This window comes from Chiloscyllium plagiosum, unplaced genomic scaffold (assembly GCF_037043375.1).
Source record: "Chiloscyllium plagiosum isolate Xiang-an unplaced genomic scaffold, Cpla_swu_hap1 HiC_scaffold_42, whole genome shotgun sequence".
Lineage (NCBI taxonomy): Eukaryota > Metazoa > Chordata > Chondrichthyes > Orectolobiformes > Hemiscylliidae > Chiloscyllium > Chiloscyllium plagiosum.
In genome coordinates, this window is record NW_028270180.1 from 46285674 (window position 1) to 46304536 (window position 18863).

An 18863-nucleotide genomic window follows, 5' to 3' on the forward strand; every position below is an offset into this window, starting at 1 on the left:
ATTATCATTGATACAGGATGGGTTAACCAACAAAATGTAAAGAATGGGGATAAATGGGTGTTTGGATTTGTGTTGGCACTACAACTGTTTGCAATTTACACAAATGTTTTGGAGTTGAGGACCAAGTGTACGGTGTCAGAGTTCACATTTGATACAAAAATGAGGTAGAGCAATGTGTGCAGAGGCCACTGTAAGTCTGCACAGGGATACAGATCAGTTATGTGGGTGGGTAAGGATCTGGCAGATGGAGTTCAATGTTGGGAAATGTGAGGTCATCCATTTTAGTCGGACTAACACCAAACTGATGACGAAATGGTGAAAACGTGCAGCATGCTGCTGTACAGAGGGAGCTGGGTGTCCTTATGCATGAATCACAGGAAGCTGGTTTGCAGGTGCAGCAGGAAATTAAGGCAGTGAAGGGAATATTGTCCTTCCTTGCTAGAGGGATGGTAACGCTGCAGCTGTACAGGGTGCTGGGGAGGCCACACCTGGAGTACTGTGTACAGGTTTGGTCTCCTTACTTCAGGAAGATGTACTGGCACTGGAGGGAGTATAGAGGAGGTTCACTAGTTTGGGTTAGGAGTTGAGGATTGGTGCATGCGGAGAGATTGAGAAAACTGGTTCTATAGTCATTGTAATTTAGAAGAATGGGAGGTTGGATAGGAAACAATAAAATTATGAAGGGAGTAGATTAGACAGAAGCAGGGAGGCTATTTCCACTGGGGGTGGGTCAAACTACTGAGCATTACCTCAAAATAAAGGGGAGCAGATTTAGGACTGAGTTCAGGAGGAGCTTCTTCAGCTAAAGGATTGTCAATCTGTGGAATTCCCTGCCGAGTGCAGCATTTGACGTTATCAACTTGAATGCCTTTAAGGCAAAATGTAGATTTGTGAACAGGAAAAGACTTAAGGGTTATGGTGAGAGATCAGGAAAGTGGAGCAGAGGCCATGAGAAGATCAGCCCTGATCTTATTCAATGGTAGAGCAGGCTTGAGGGGCCAGATGAAAGTTCTTGCCTTGTGCTATCAAAATCGGCCTTTGTCCAATTCAGAACCTTAACTCTTAGATCTGGTATATTATTTTCTGTAACTATTTTAAAACTTGTAGAATTATCAGAGACTCCCAACAGCGTAGAAGCAGGTCATTCAGCCCATCATACTAATACTGACCTGGCAAGCCTCCTAACCTCCTCCGATAACATTGCACTTCTCAGGGCCAGCCAACCTACACATCCCTGAACATTATGGGCAATTCATCCTGGATAATCCACCCAACCTGCACATCTTTGGACTGTGGTTGGAAACCAGAGCACCCGGACAAGATCCATGCAGAAAACCCCAATAAGGTGATTATCCCTTTCTTATTTCCCAGTTCCACCTAAATAACTTCACTGGGCGTACTCCCAGGAATATCCTCCCTAAGCAAAAACATAATGCTATCCCGAATCAAAAATGTCACTCCCCCTCCTCTCTTGTCCCCCTTTCTATTCTTCCTATAGCATCTATACCCTGGAACATCAAGCTGCCAGTCCTATCCATCCCTGAGTGATGCCTCTGTAATTGCTATAATATCCCAGTGCCATGTTCAAAACCATACCCTGAGCTCCTCTGCCTTCCCTGTCAGGCCTCTTCTATTGAAGTAAATGCAGTGCAACTGCTCAGTCCGACTTCATTCTGTGCCTTGCCCTTGCCTGCCTTGACTATTTGACTTCTGAACTGTACCAGCCTCAGACATATCTCTTTCCTCACTATCTTCTTGGGTTTACACCCACTCCCTCACTGGTTTAATGCCTCCGAGTATCACCAGCAAGTCTCCCTGTCTAGACATTAGACACCTTCCAATTCAGGTACTATCCATCCTTCTTATGCAGGTCAACTCTACTCCAGAGGAGATCACAACGATCCAAAAAACGTGAATCCTTTTCCCCTGCACCAGCTCCTTAGCCACTCAATGAGCACCTCCTCCTCCTCTGTAATATGGACATTTTCCAAGATGTCACCATTTATTTCCCCACATTCTATATCTCCCATGTACTTCTTCACAGTAAACACTAATGCAAAATACTTGTTTCCTATCTCGCCCATCGCCTGCAGCTCCACACAATGGCTGCCTTGCTGATCTTTGAGGGTCTCTATTTTCTCCCTAGTTAGCCTTTTGCTCATGTATTAACAAAAGCCCTTTGGATTATCCTTAACCCTATTCGCCAAAGCTATCTCACGTCCCTTTTTTGCCTCCTGATTTCCCTCTTAATTATACTCCTACTGCCTTTATACTCAAATTTTTTTTGGATTGGAATAAATGCAAAATATAACATCCTGACAAAACAAACGAGACCTGACAAAACAAACGAGGGTAGGACTTACACTCAATAAAAGTAGGGCCTTGAGTAGTGATATGGGAACAAAGAGACCAAGGGGTTCACGTCTTTGAAGTTTGTGTTACATGTAGAAAGGGCGGTTAAGAAGATACTTAGCACACTTACCTTCATTGTTCAGACCTGTGAGTACAAGAGTGGGGACGTTGCGTTGAGGATGTACAGAACGTTGGGGAGGCCTCTTCTGGAATACTCTGTCCAGTTCTGTTTGTGCTGTTATAGGAAGGATATTATTAAATTGGAGCATGTTGCCATGAATGGAGGGATTGTGTTTTAAGGAGAGGCTGGATAGGCTGGGAATTTTTTTCACTAGCATGCACAAGGTTGAGGGGTGACCTTATTAGAGGTTTACAAAATCAGAAAGAGTGTAGATAAGGTGAATAGCCGGGGGAGAGAGGGATTCAAAACTCGGGTGCATTCATTTTGAGAAGAAATTAGAAAGATTTGAGAAAAGACATTAGGGTTTTTATAAAAAAAATTATATGTGTGAAATGAACTTCCAGAGGAAGTGGTAGCTGTGAATACAATTACAATATTCAAAAGACATTCAAATAAGTACATAAATAGGAAATATTTGGATGGATGTGGACTAAGCGGAGGCAGGTACAATTAGTTCAGTTTGGAATTATGGTTGGCATGGACTGGTTGGACCACAGGGCCTGTTTCCTTGCTGTATAACATTATGATTCTAATCCTCACTAACTCTAAATTCATCCATCCTCAACTCTCCCGATCACTGTCACTTCATCCAGCCTCATAACTCTTCCTTATTTATATACTTCCTCACCAGCCACAGAACGCTCACTATCTCATGTCCTCCAGTTTCTCAAATCTCTGCGATATGTGCCTTTCTTTAGTTTCAGCCTTGAGGATGCCCTCATTCACTCCGATTGGTTGGAGGACAAACTGGTCTCCAGTACTGCCCTCTACCCCCTATTGGCCTGTGCTGACATCAATCATCGGGGCCCATTGTGAGGTGAGTGGTGGGATCCTCCCTCTCTCTGCCCTGGGATGAGTTACAATATTCACAGTCAATGGGACAGTATCACAGAGCACAGGGGTTGGGGCTATTCAGCCCATTTGGGATGTACCCTCTCCCTATGGAGATGCTGCAAATCTGTCCCAATTCCCTTCCCATTTGCCCATGGACTCCCAAATCTTCCCTTAAAAAGTAAAATTCCAAATCTGTTTATGAATAACTGCTGAGTCTGTGTCCAGCTGCCATTCAGACTGTTCCAGATACTCAGAACTTACTGAATAAAATAATGTTCACATTATTTGCCAATTACCTGAAAATTGTTACTAAAATTGTGACATTGTTAACAATTCCACTCTCTCTGCAGATTCGATATCCTAGAAACAAATTTGCACCTGGTCAAAATCACTGCTTAACCTTCTCAGCTCCAAGGACAATTATCTGTGCTTCTGCTAGCTCTCCACAAAAGAGGAACACATCTTATTTTAATTTATTAGTGTCATAGAGATGTACAGCACAGAAACAGACCTTTGGTCCAATTTGTCCATGCCAACGAGGAATCCTCAACAAATGGAGCCCCATTTGCCAGCTATTGGTCCGTATCATTGGAAACTCTTCCTCTTCATGTACCCAATCGGATGCCTTTCAAATGTTGTAATTGTATCAGCTTCCACTATTTCATCTGGCAGCTCATTCCACACATACACCACACACAGCTTGAAAACTTTGCCCCTTAGATCTGTTTTTAATCTTTGCCCTCTCAACCTAAGCCCATGTGATCTTATTTTGATCCCACCTAACTGGGGGGAAAGGACCCTGGCTGTTCACCTTATCCATGCCCTTCATGATTTTATAAATCTCCATGAAGTCACCCCTCAGTCTTCGACTCACTAGGGAAATTAACTCTGGCCTATTCAGCCTCTCCCTGTAGTCCAAATCCTCCAACCCTAGCAAAGTCTTTGTAAATCTTGTCTGAACTCTTTCAAGATTCACAACATCCTTTCCAGAACAGGGAATTTCGAACTTCAAACAGAATTCCTGAAATGGCTTAATCAATGTCCTGTCCAACCACACAATTTGACGTCCCAGCTTATGTACTCAATGCATTGGCCAATCAATATAAGCATACCAAACACCACCTTCACTAGTCTGCCTACCTGCGAGTCTACTTTCAAGGAACAATGAACCTGCACTCCATGGTCTCTATGTTCAGCAACATTCCCTAGGACTTTACCATTAAGTGTACAAGTCCTGCTCTGATTTGTCTTTCCAAAATCCAACAGCTTACATTTGTCTAAATTGAACCCAGTCTGCCATTCTTCGCTCCAATGGCCCATCTGGTCAAGATACTGTTGCATTCTGAACTTGTCCACTTCTTCATTGTCCACTACACCTCCAATTTTGGTGTCTTCTGTAAACCCACTGACCATATCTCATATTCACATCCAAGTCATTTATTTAAGGACCCAATATCCATTCCTGCAGGACAATGCTGCTCACAGGCCTCCAGTCCGCAAAGCAACCCTCCTACCTTCAAGCCAGTTTTGTATCCAAATGGCTCGTTCTCCCGCCATTTCATGTTGTTATCTAACCTTGCTAACCAGTCTGCTTTGTGGAACATCGTTCAGTGTCCATATAGACAACGTCCACAGTCTGCCTTCATCAATCATCTTTGTCACATCTTCAAAAAAAACTCAATCAAGTTCGAGAGAGAGAATTTCCCACACACAAAGCCATGTTAACTATCCCTAATCAATCCTCGTCTTTCCAAATCATGTAAATCCTGTCCCTCAGAATCCCTTCCAACAACTTACCTACCACTGACGTTAGGTGGACTGTTCTCCTGTTCCCTGGCATTTCCTTACCACCTTTTTTAAATAATGGCCACCCATCTTCCAGCACCTCACCTGTCACAAACAATGATATAAATATCTCAGGGACGGGCACTGCCATCACCTTCCTAGCTTTCCACAAATTTCTGGGATACACCTGATCAGGTCCCAGGGATTTATCAACCTTGCTACTGTTTAAGACATCCACTACTTCCTCCTCTGTAATCTAGACACTTTTCAAGTGATCACTATTTATTTCTCCAAACTCTCTAGAATAGAATAGCATAGTATTTCTCCGACCTCCTGTTGTTCCATAGATGGCCTTGTTGATCTTTAAGAATTCCTATTCTCCGTCTGGTTATGATTTTATCCTTAATGTATTTGTAGAATCTCTTTGGATTCTCCTTAAAAACTATTTCCTAGAGATATTTCAAGTCCCCTTTTTGCTCTCCTGATTACCCTCGAGTATATTCCTGTAAAAACGTGATCCTGTACTCCCAATTCCTCTGCCTCTGTCATATCTGCTCCAGGCAGAAGCAATTCCACTCCAGGACATCCCAGAAAGGTTTCCTCTTTCAAGGACCGGATTTCCCTCCCACTTGATCAACAATGCACTCCAACGCATATCCTCCACTTCCTGTACCTCCGCCTTCCCCCCACCCCTCCAACCACAATAAGAATATAATCCTCCGGTCCTCACCTGCCACCCACTAATCTCCATGAACCTCTGCTATGTCCGCTACCTACAGTCAGACCCCACCACCAGGGATATATCTCCCTCCCCAGTCCTTTCTATCTTCCGCAGAGACCATGGGATCTTTGGTGCTGATGTGCTGCCCCACGGATACCTCAGTCACTCATCCTGCCAAATGGCCTCGTGAGATTATCACTAGATGGATAATCCAGACACCCAGATAACATTCTGGGGCCCAGGGTTTGGATCCCATCACGGCAGAGAGTGGAATATGAATTCAATAAAAATTTGGAAGTAAGAATCTATTAAAGACCATGAATCCATTGTTGATTATTGCGAAAATAAATCTCATCAGATTCACTAATATCCTTCGGGGAAGGAATCTGCCATCCTTACCTGATCTGGCACACTTGTGACTCCAGACCCACAGCAATGTGGTTGACTCTTTACTGCCCTTTGGGCCCAGCCAGTGACACCCTCATCCTGTGAATGAATAACAAAGAAGGTCAAGTCTTGTACACAACCATACTATTCTTACAGAGAAGTGATCTCTTAGTAAATTTGCTTCTCAACTCCCTGCTGACTATTGGGGAAGGGGGGGTCAATAGTACCATCCCAATAAGGAGATCATCCCTTTCTTATTTCTCAGTTCCACCTGTATCACCTGCCTGGATGTACTCCCAGGAATACCCTCTTGAAGCCCAGCTGTAATGTTATCCCTAATCAAAAATATCTCTCCCCTTGCTCTGTTGCCCCCTTTCTATCTTTGCGATAGCATCTATTCACTGGAACATTAAGCTGCTGGTCCTATCCATCCCTGAGTCATGCCTCTGTAATTGCTATAATAACCCAGTGCGATGTTCAAAACCATACCCTGAGCTCCTCTGCCCAACCTATCGGGCCTCCTGCATTGAAATAAATGCAGTGTAACTGCTCATTCTGTGCCTTGCCCTTGTCTGCCTTGACTGTTTGACGTCTGAACTGTACCAGCGTCAGACTTAGCTCTTCCTCACTCTCTCTCTGGGTTTACCCACATTCCTTCACTGGTTTAATGCCTCCTGAATAGCACTAGCAACTGTTCCCTTCCAGTGCAGGTACAATCCATCCTTCTGATGGAGGTCAATTCTACCCCACAAGAGATTCCAATGATCCAACAATGTGAACTCTTCTATTCCTATGTCATTGATACCAATAAACAACAGCCTCCCCTCAAAATGGTTATTCTCCCCTTTAAGAATATTCAGCTCCCTCTCTGAGACATCCTTATACAAAAATTACACATTCGAATAACAAACCTTACACTCAGCACGTCATCATAAAAGAATTACATGACACATTGAAGGTTTGGGGAGACCTTTTGCGAGAATGCGATGATTCAAAGGAGAATTTTTAAGCAGCAAATAGGATTGATCTGGAACACAATACTCACACACACAATGCGAATATCCAGGTCCTGATATCCTGAGTAATTCAATCAGAGTTTGGCAGAATATTTACTGAGATTACCATCTGAATGTCCACCTGTAATATCCTGTAATACAAGTTTATAAAATCTGCCACTACCAGTTCAAGTTAGAAACCCACACCATCCCCTCCTCGTGGCCCAGGATGACTGGACATATTACCCTTGAGGACATCAGCAGTCAACTCAGGGGGAAATCTGTGGGTTTCTAGGAGATTCCAACTTGAGATCTCATGTGACTGAACACAGCAGTTCATTGACACGTTGGAGAAAATGATCCAAGCGTCAGTGAGATATGGGGAACAAGAATTACTTTCTTTTCTTTTATTCCGTGCTGCCGCTCTGCCTCATCAATAAGACTTGGGTGTGAAAGGCTAATGATGGGCAAGTTGTCTCCATCCTGACCAATGGGTAGGAAGATCCTCTCAATCACTCCAAAGCGTAACCCTAAAAAGATAGCAACTCTGCCTGCTTCCCACTGCCCAGTGCTCCCAGTAAATGTTTGGAAGAATGGGAAGGAGAGATATCTCCTAGAAAAGGCATAACTGTAAAGGTCTAAGAGGATTATGAAAAGAGAGAGTTGCTCAGGAGAAGGGGGCAACAAGTTGCCAGATGGGGTGTAACTTGGGAAAATGGGAAGTTGCTCATTTTGGAGGAGATAATAAAAGAGCTAAGTACTATTTAAATGGTGGAAACTGTAGAAAGCTGTACCACAAAGGGACCAGGGGTAATTGTTCAGGAAACACAGAAAGCTACCACACAGTTACAACAGGGAATGAGGAAGGGGAATCGAATGTTTTGTTTCAAAGGTTCTCAGTACTAGAGTTTGGAGTATATACATGAGAGTAACGTGTGGAAGTGCTGGTGAGACCACCATATCTGCAGTAATGAGAGCAGTTTTGGTGGCTTTAGATAAGGAAATGTGTCACTTTATTGGAGGCATTTCAGGGAAGATTTAATGAGATGATACCTGGTTTGGAGGGATTATCTTTTAAATAAAGGCTGAAAAGGTTGGGACTCTACTCACTGGATTTTGGAGAAAGAGAGGTGATCTCATTGAGACCGATGGGGTTCTTAAGGGGTTTGACAGGATAAATACTGAGAGGATGTGTCTGAGGGTAAATACTGAGGGGTGGGGGGGGGAGTCTGAAACCAGATTCTGAGTCACGGAATCAAGGGTTTTTTTTTCAAGTTTAAGGTGACACAGATGCGGGTAAGGGGTTTCAGTAGCAATGGAGCTGGGATGAGGTGGAGAAAAGCAACGTTTAAGAGATTGGAATTCCTGGTGTTGTGATTGTGTGGATGTCTGATCAGAAGGTCACCTTGGGGTCAGATATAACAGCAATATTGTGAAGAGTGTTGTTCTGCCTCAGAGAGTTCCAAGTGAGAGGGAGGGGCTCAGCAGAAAAGTAAAGGTAAGGCAATGGGTTTAACCGTGACAATGTTTCAATGGAGGAAACTGCAGCTAATCGAGTAGTGGGAGCGTGGTAAGCAGTTTGATAACTGAGTAACAGTGGAGTAATGGAGAGGGATGATGGGGAGGGAGAGCTGGGCATCGTCAGTGTACATGTCAAACCTAACAGTGTTTTTGGATGATATCACCTCCTGGCACTACGTACGTGAGATACAGGAGAGACCAAGGATAGATCGTTGAGGGACACCAAATGCAAGGAATTCAGAAAGGAAAGGGAGAGTGGAGATGGAGCAGGATTTTCCAACAACGGTGAGGTCAAATATTAGTTTTTCACAGAATGGGAGAGAACGACATAACCAGAAAAGACCAACAGACAGAACAAGGAACAATATCTATGAATTGGCGAGGGGGAGTGATGAGGCGGCAGCGGAGGAGAGAGAGTTGGAAAGTGAGTTTAGTGAGATTAGAGTAAAGGGTCAAGGGGGGCTCTGATAAGGCTTTACAAGAGACTGGAGAAAGATGTAGGTTTAGGATAAAAACCAGGAACACCACGTGATGCAGTTTGGCTCAGTGGGCTAGTGGGAGGGAGGGAAAGAGCAGATCGGATTATCTCAGTCTTAGTGTCAGAGAAACTCCATGTGCTCTTCACTCGTTGTTGGAGGGGAGGGTGGAGGAGACAGGATGATGGACAGTGTTTTACAAAGAAACAAAACCAGGGTTCGTGATATTTCAAATGAGTGAACAAACCTGATGTATTTAGCTTTTATCCAGAATATTAAAACAAACGACTGAAGTCCTGGTTCGAATCCCGTCTTGGCAGTTGGTGGAATCTGAATTCAAGAAAAAAAAGTATTAGGAATCTCCTGATCTCCATGAAACCATTGTCAATGGCGAGACAACTCCTGCCAACCTGACAGCGGCCCAGCCAGCTATTCACTGTATTAATCACTCCAAAGTCTCAACAAAGGAATGAAACTGGATGGACCAGTTGGCAACTAACAAGGCACCAGACATTACAACCACAGAATCAGCCCTCTCAATGCTGCAACGTCCTCCTCACTAACATATGGTTTTTGGTGCCAAAATGTGGAGAGCTGTCTCACAGACCAATCAAGGAAGAGCCTGATATACTCATACTCACGGAATCATCCCTTACAAACAATGACCAGACACCACCATCACCATCCCCAGATATCGAGAGTGTGGTGCTGGAAAAGCACAACAGTCAGGCAGCATCCGAGGAGCAGGAGAATCGACGTTTCGAGTCTAAGCCCTTCATCAGCCTGACCTGCTGGGCTTTTCCTGCACCAGACTCTTGACTCTGATCTCCAGCATCTGCACTCTTCACTTTCTCCTGAAATCTCTGGATATGTCCTGTCCCACCAGCAGGACAGACCAGGCAGATGTGGTGGCACAGTGGCGTACAGACAGGGAGGATTTGCCCTGGGAGTACACAGCATTGGGTCCGGAGACCAGGAAATCTCAGGGCTCCTGCTGATTACCACGTCCCGTCCTCCCTTGGCTGATGGATCAGTTCTCCTTCATGTTGAACAACATTTGGAGGAAGCACTGAGGAAGTAAAATGGTGTCAAACGTATTCTGGATACAGGATTTCAAGGTCCACAATCGAGACTAGTTCTGCAACGGAATTACTGACTGAGCTGGTCAGGTCCGAAAGGAAATAGCTGCTCAACTGAGTATGCAGCAGGTGGTGAGGGAACCAACAAGAGTGTAAAACATACTTGATCTCATTGTTAGGAATTGACCAGCGGCAGATACATCTGGCCATGACAGTATCAGTAAGAGCGACCATCACACATTCCTTTCGGAGACAAAGTCTTGCCTTAAAGTTGAGAAAAACCTCAACCGTGTTGAGTGGCATTATCACAGTTCTAAATGGGACAGACTTCGAACTGGGTATCTCTGAGGCACTGTGGGACATCAACAGCAGCAGAACTGCACTCCAGCACAATCTGTAATCTCATGGGTTTGTAAATCCTGCTCTCACCCATCACAATGGACAGGAAAGGAGGGCATGCCATGAGCGGCACCAGGCAGACCGAAAAATCAAGTGCCAACCTGGTGAAGCTATCAAACAGAACTACCTGCATATCAAACAGCATCAGCAGCAAGCAACAGAGCTAAACGATCCTACATCCAATGGAACAGATCGGAGCTCTGCAGTTCTGCCACACCCAGTTGTGAACGGTGATGGCCAATTAAACAACTCACTGGAGGAAGCATCACAGAAATCCCACCCTTACTGATGGAGGGGCCTCGCACACCTATGCAGCAATCTTCAGCCAGAACTGCAAAGTGGGATGATCCATCTCAGCCTTCTCCAGTGGTTTCTAACATCACAGATGTGAGTTTTAAGCAAGATCGATTCAGTTTGAAGAATACCAAGAAATGGTTAAGTAGTGTAAAGGGTTCGGGCCCTGCCAACATTCTGGCAATAATACTGATGGCTTGTGCTCCAGAACTTGCCACCCATCGAGCCACGTACCTCTCCAGCACTGGCATCGACCAACAATGTGGAACATTGCCCAGGGATGTTCAACAGAACAACACAGGGCAATCCAACCCAGGCAATTTCCCTCTATCAGTCCATACTCGATCAGCAGTAAAGTGATGTCATCAACAGGGCTACCAAGCAGCAGCTACTCAGCAACAGCCAGCTCAGCGACACTCATTTTAGGCTCCACCAGGGCCACTCAGCTCCCGATTGCGTTACCGCCCTGATTCACAATCTGGCAACCAGCTGAATCCCAGAGGTGAGGTGAGTGTGATAACTCAGTCCCACGCCAAGACCACTATTTCTAGCTGATTCCACCCTTGTCTCAGCTCATACTTTCATTTTCCAAACACACTCAGGGCCAGCTTCCCACATTCAACCTCCCTGTAATCTCAAAAAAGTCTAAATCTCTGCTTGTTGATTCATCAAAAGGCTCCTAACTAAAATGAACAGCATGCAGCCATAGAGATGTACAGCAAGTAAACAGACCCTTCGGTCCAACCTGTCCATCCCGACCAGATATCCCAACCCAATCTAGTCTCACCTGCCAGCACCTGGCCAATATCCCTCAATTTAAAATTCTCACACTTGATTTAATTCCTGGCTGTGATAATCCCTAGCACCCTGCACCACACACACTTTGAGCCCTCGACAACCCATTTTCTTCGAGACTCCCAACCATTTGTTAATGCATTACTTCACCTGTGTGGCTGTTTCTACAGTTGCTGAAGCAGCATGGTCTTAAATTCGTAGCCAAAACCTCACAGGTCTGCTTTCCACCTTTAAGAAATCCCTCAAAAGCTGCTTTTTGGCAATGCTTTTGGTCACCTGACCTAATATCTCCATCTCTCGCCATATGTTTAAAGTTCTCAATCGTATTTTTGTGAAATTATAAGCATGATAATAAAAATACAAACTGTTGTTGATTTGGACATTATTTTCAAATCATCACTGTTGCTGAATGAATAACCTATAATGCCACTTACCCAACCACATTAGATTAGATTAGATTAGATTACATTACAGTGTGGAAACAGGCCCTTCGGCCCAACAAGTCCACACCGACCCGCCACCTAAAACTACAGACAATTTAGCATGGCCAATTCACCTGACCTGCACATTTTTGGATTGTGGGAGGAAACCGGAGCACCCGGAGGAAACCCACGCAGACACGGGGAGAACGTGCAAACTCCACACAGTGGGTCGCCTGAGGTGGGAATTGAACCCGGGTCTCAGGCGCTGTGAGGCAGCAGTGCTTTCCACTGTGCCACCGTGCCGCCCACATTGTGAGAGCACCTTCACCACACAAACTGCAGCTGTACAAGAAAGTCAAACATCATCCTCTCCACAGGCAACAGGGCTTTGGCATTAATCATTGGTATCAGTGGAAGTAGAAACACAGTTGATGTTTCAGGGAGTGCAAAATGGATTACAGGGAATGAAAATGGTGTAGAATTTGATAGTCAGAAATGGAAGGAAAATACACTTGCTTGTTGGAAAAAAGAATTCTTGACTGTCAAAAATATTCAAGATAAAAGTAATCTGATAATAGAGCAGCACATGATCAGGGGCTGGACTGCAATGAAAAAACTCGTTTACAAAGGGGCTATAAAAGTAATAATACAGTAGTAAACAGACCAAAAATACACCCATGGTTCGAGACTGAGGAAGCTAGATCTTGACAAAGTGGCCATGAGGGAGCCCAGAGGTGAATCAGAGCAGTATTGACTGCTATGATCCCAAAGACTCTCTACCAGAGAAAGGCTGCACGTGCGACTGGCTGCACCTTGCCCCCTACAAAGATGGCGGCTCCGCACGTGAATCGTTGTCCCGAATAAAGATGGCGGCGCTCACTCAGGCCTGCAGCCGCGCTGAGGCCATTCCTCATTTACTGCAAACACGGGACTGGGACGTTCACATTTGTGTTTTCCAACGTGCACAATTTGTTTGTAAAACCTCTCCGCTCATAGCAACACAGTTTTTCTCCCGTTTCCCTGTTTATTTCTTTCCTTACCATATCCTTTCTCTCCATAACTTCCCGAGCATTCATTACAGCGACTCTGCGCCGCGCGCGAGGATGATCACGTTGTCTAGTTTAGCTCCGCCCTTCATTCACGTTGGTTGGTTGGAGGACCAACATCCCGCTAGGTCATCCAGCTCCGCCCACCGTCCTTTCATTGGTCCGGTGCTGACATCAATCACCCGGGGTCCCTTTGTTGACTAGAGCATGCGCAGTGCGTCCTGCTTTAGCTGATATGTTGGGTAATGTGATGGGAGAGTTTACTGAGGGTAAGAATTCCCTTTGTGTGAGCTCTGCAGTAGATTTCCTTTATTCATGGAGGGAATTGCCTTCCTACTCATGACTGAATAGCTGCGATTGATGAATCAATGCCACCTGAATCAGTACATAAACACCCCATTTTCACTCCTTTTCACAACATCTGAGATCTTTACCACATTGTATCACGCTCTTCTTTGGAAACAAAAAAAAAACAGGAATCGGAGCCGGAGTAGGGCATTCATTCCCTTCAGCTTGTTCCCCCATTCTATCAGATCATGGCTGGGCCAACCCAGTTCTCAACACCTCTTTTATGCCTCATCAGCATAGCCCTCAACTGCTCAATATTTCAAAAATATGTCTGCCCTCTTTTAAAATAATTTGAGATAGAATCATAGATTGCCTACAGTGTAGAAACAGGCTCTTCAGCCCAACAAGCCAGAACAACCCTCTGAAGAGTAACCCAACCATTCCCCTCCCACATTTAACTTTCACAATTGTTTGGGTGAGAAAATTCTAGCCGTTCAATGAGAGAAAAAAATCATTACTTTTTATAAAATGAATGTTCCCTTATGTAATATCCCCTGGTTTCAGACTTCGTTGGTGCTAGAAGATCTAGTCAACATCCACCCTGTCAACCTCCTCAGAATCTTGTTTCCATTACATCACCCCTGCTTATCTATTCTTGATAGGTCAACCCTTTCGTCCTCGAAGCACGTAAGTGAATCTTTTTTGAATGGTCTCTGATGTTGGCTTATCCTTTATTAAATATGGGAGCGAACATTATATACAGAACTGCAAATGAGGACTCAGCAACAACCAATGTGGTTAACCAATCCTCAATCCATGCTAATACATTATGCCGATACCATGAGCTCCTAAATTGTGCAATTTTATGTAGCACCTTATCATTTGCATTTTTAAAATCCAAATACAGAACATCATTGGATTGCCCTTTATCAGCCCTGCTTGTTATCTCCTCAATGAACTGTCGCAAATTTGTCAAATATAGTTTCTCTTTCACAAAACCCAGTCTACCATGTTTAATGATAAGCTTTTCTAAATGTCCTGCAATTTCTTACTTTAATATTCGACTCTGTAGATTCTTTCAGTAGCTTTGCTAAGTATGATTCCCGTCTCTTAAATCCATGCGGACTCTGTCCAATCCAGTCACTGTTCAGTAAGAAACTTGACTGTACTCCAATGTAGTTAGTAAATTTATCTGGATTTATTGTTAAAAATCGATTACTTATCAAGACTGGACCCATGCAATATCAATAAATTAGTGAGTCTGAATTTGGGTTATAATGTTTTTTTTTGTTAATTCTTTTTCTACTGTGTTATGCAGACAGCACCAAGTGATCACTCTTAATTGCGGGGAACTTTGAAAATAATATATTTTAAAAATGACTTCCCAAAATGCTGCCTCATTATTGGACAAGGAGGATTTTGCATTAAATAGTTTGCAGATAAAATTGAACAGATGTTTGCTGCAATTTGGCCAGACTGCAGGTTACACCAAACTGGCAACTCTGCTCTCAAATTCTTATTTGACACTGCCCAAGGCGATACCGATGGGACTTCACTTTGCCATTCTTGTTCACCAGCTTTATTTCCAGGTTTAATCATATAAACATCCTGGAGCTTGTAATATTAGACAACTTGTCTTTTAGGTACATATGTAAATATCATACTGAAATGTTGCACTGAATGGTATCAAATCTGAAATTAGTCTCTAATCTGATAGTAACGTGCTTTGACCCTTCTACGTATGTATTGGCATAAGTCGATGCCAGTTATTTTTCTGAAGCCTGTGATTCCTGATGAAGGGCTTATGCCCGAAACATCAACTCTCCTGCTTCTCGGATGCTGCCTGACTTGCTGTGCTTTTCCAGCATGACACTTTTCGACTCTGATGTCCAGGTTCTTTGATCATCACTTTCTCCTTTGAGTAGATTAAACCAAGAATAATTTTTGTTGATCAAAGTGCAATAGGAACCAATTCATGAAATTCAGATATCTCACATTTACCTTCACTATATGAAGGCTAAGACATTACTAAATTATTGTCAGTAATTGAAACTGTGCTGACAAACTTGTGCAGTATCAATGCCTCACCTTTAGAGTGTTCCCAGACATCGCGCAGCTGCAGTATTTTGTTTTGCATTCAGCTATATGTTGTTCTCACTTGTTTCTTTGCGAAAGATTACAAAATTAACTTCGATGAAAGAACTTATGACATCTTTAACCAATGTTGGTAGAAATAAATGTCAGTATTTCAAGTGCTGAAAAAGTAAAATAAACTGATAATCAGTAGAAAGGGTTTAAGGTTGATATGGAACAAATGCTGGCAAATGGGATTAGATTAATTTTTGATATCAGGTCAGCATGGGCAAGTTGGACTGAAGAGTCTGATTTTGTGTTGTACATCTGTGACTTCATTCTCTCAATTATTCAAGAAGTTAAATACTTTGAGGAGGAAAAGGAAAATTTATGCAGACAGCACTTGGAATGATGATTGAGGTATATCAAACTCACATTATTTCATGACTTTTTCCTCTGAGTTCTTCAATGAATAAACTTGTTTTATTATCTGAATAACTATGTATCATGTGATTTGTTACGCAGAAAATATTTCATTAGGATCTAGGTGAACTAGTAAGAAGTGTTCATTTTTAAAATTTAGGCAGCTTGATTGTTAAGCAAGAAAACGTTAGCGTTTTACTCCCACTGAATCATTGCTCTATAAAGGATAAAAAGCTTTTTAACTTTTGTGGGCACTGAATATATGGAGATCAATTCTGAAGGAAAAAAAAAACCTCGTCAGTAATGGAGTAATTGCTTCTGGTCACTCTTCAGGCTATAGAGACTCGGAAAGAAATGAGTTGGCCAAAGTTAGCAACATCATTTGGATGGACTATGCTCATTGGGGAAACTTGCAAGATCTGTAGAAGAAACTCCTATTTCAGAGTGTATGCAATAAACCTGAATATTGTTATTTTTTCACAGAGCTTGGGACCTGACTGGAGCAGCAATGAACCCTTTATTGTTTCTCAAATTTCCGAGCTTGCCAAATTATTGTTGGTAAATGCAGGTGACTTTATCAAAGCACATTTCACATGCCCCAGCTAGGAATTTGGTCCCAATTCTGTCAGTCCATCCATTCCTTTGGAGAAGAGGTATTTTAAATGTGAGCACTCCATTTACCTAATTGAATTGAATACTTCAGTGGTTAAGTCCTTTTGGATTCTTAATTTATAATTACTCAATGTGATTTTTTGTTCCCCCTGAATTTGCCAAGCACTGGGCAGTTCTGGAATATTCCAAATATTTACAATAGATGGATTTACACTATTGAAGGCAAGCTGGCAGATTTGAATACCATTCGGGTCGTCAACAACAATACAAAAGTAACTTTATGAATTGCTTACTGTACAATGTAAGCCAAGTGCTACTGAAGCCAGAGATAGTCTCCCAAGGATTCCAAAATCTAAACAGTGCATTCCAGATATGCTCACTGTCACCATCTGGGAGCAGTCTCCCAAAGTGCTCCCAGCATTTAGAAACCGCACACACTGCCCTCCAAAGTTAAATCTGCTGCCACAGGCTTCACTCTTATTGTATACAATGACATTTATTGTCCAGTTCTTTAACGTGACAAATGATTTTACAAACAATTTAGAGAATACTTTAAATCCTGAAGAAATGTGATGTCAGCCCTTTGTAGAGGTGAATGGAAAGTGTGATGTTTGCTTGACTTTGGCTCTATGTATCAGACTGAACTGAACCTTTAGCAAGATGTGGGATGTTTCCCACACACTTTGTTTAAAAAAAGCAAAGATTATGCCCTGAGATTTAAATGTTCAATCAGATTTAATAAAAATCCTTCCAAAAATTGAGTTTGACTACAGCTCCTGTAAAGAGACATGCTGTTGACCTTCAATTTTGTGACATGTGATCATTCTTTGATAAAGGTGGCTGTGTGTAACACTGCAGGATGTCGTGCTGAAGTGCCTCATTGGGTGGATGAGATTTATTACTGGTGGAACTCGGCTAATTTTGAGACAGAATGTTACTTTGAGTTAAATATTGTTTTTAAACTGAGACGTGCTTGTGCAACTCAAGTGTGGAAACTATGCTCATATTTGCAATGAACCTTTCACTTTTGGAGATTAATATTTTTCCGATCTGTTTTGTAAATAAAGTTCACTCTCGAAAGCACAGTGCTGGAGAACCGCAGGTCCAGCAGCATCTCTGAGGGGAATTAAACATTGTAAGTTTCACGTCCAGTGACCTTTTCTCTATTCAGACAAAGAGACAGTGAACTTGAAATGTAACATTTTTTTTCTCTTCACCGATGTCCTCAGAACTGCTGAGTTTCTCCAGCACTTTGTTTCTGGGGTTCAGATCTCCAGCACCTGCAGTTTATTGTTTTGTTATAGATCCTATGATTTGACTTGGGGAGTGAGAGGCAGCAACAATGATCAACATGGAACCCTTATCATGTGACTTTGCATCTGTTGTTATGCAGGAGGACAATTGGAAATACAAGAAAATGAGGCGGCGCGGCCGGCTGGTAGTGTGGCCGAGCGGTCTAAGGCGCTGGATCCAGGTTCCAGTCTCGAAAGGGGCGCGGATTCGAATCCCACCACTGCCATTTCTGCTGATCAACTCCAACGCTGCAGCTTGTTAAAATGCTGTTTCGTTGCCCACTGTCTATTGATGTTGAAAACAAAAGTAAAATGGGTTTGCTTCCCAGGGAATTAACTGTGGTGTGGGATACTGCCAAATATTTCAAAATGTCTCTACTGTCATGATCGTGTTCGTCTCCCGCGCGGAAAATCGCAAACAGTTCTGCCGTCCCAGGCAAGTTGAGCTTTTACTGGAACCGAATGGAGACTGTTATTTCATCGCTGTTGTGAAACGAAGTCCTACGGTGACTCTACTCGTTGGTTATTTGGGTTTCTAGCTAATGGGAAAATCGTTCCAATGAATTTCGATGTCATACCTTATTGAATATCTTCCATTTCCGTCCTGGAAACATCGGAAGGGAAAGGTAATCTAATCGAGACTGTGATTGGTGAAATTCACTTTTTACGGCCAATTCTTATTATGTTCTTTCTTTCTCTCTTTTCAGCATTGTCTGGAAAGTGGTGGTGCACTAAGGCTGCAGTATGTTTGAAAGAGTCGTTTGGAAATGCCCTGTTGTTAGTTGTGAGATTACTTTATGACTCATGCCCTCGGACTGTATCACATTTAGCATTCATGCATCTCTGTGTCTGAAAATGCCAGTTTCGTTTGTGTTCCGTGTTAAATGC

At 43.1% G+C, this 18863-nt stretch overlaps 1 long non-coding RNA gene across 1 annotated transcript in view; it reads right to left on the reverse strand.

The window, feature by feature from the left end:
- LOC148137667 (uncharacterized) overlaps positions 1-7404 on the reverse strand; it is a 40415-nt gene extending 33011 nt beyond the window's left edge. Inside the window, exons 1-2 of the long non-coding RNA XR_015754094.1 lie at positions 7306-7404; positions 6273-6359 (exon numbers count right to left, since the gene is read on the reverse strand). This is a non-coding gene — a long non-coding RNA (uncharacterized LOC148137667). The remainder of the gene's footprint in view (positions 1-6272; positions 6360-7305) is intronic.
- Between the last annotated feature and the right edge of the window lie 11459 nt (positions 7405-18863).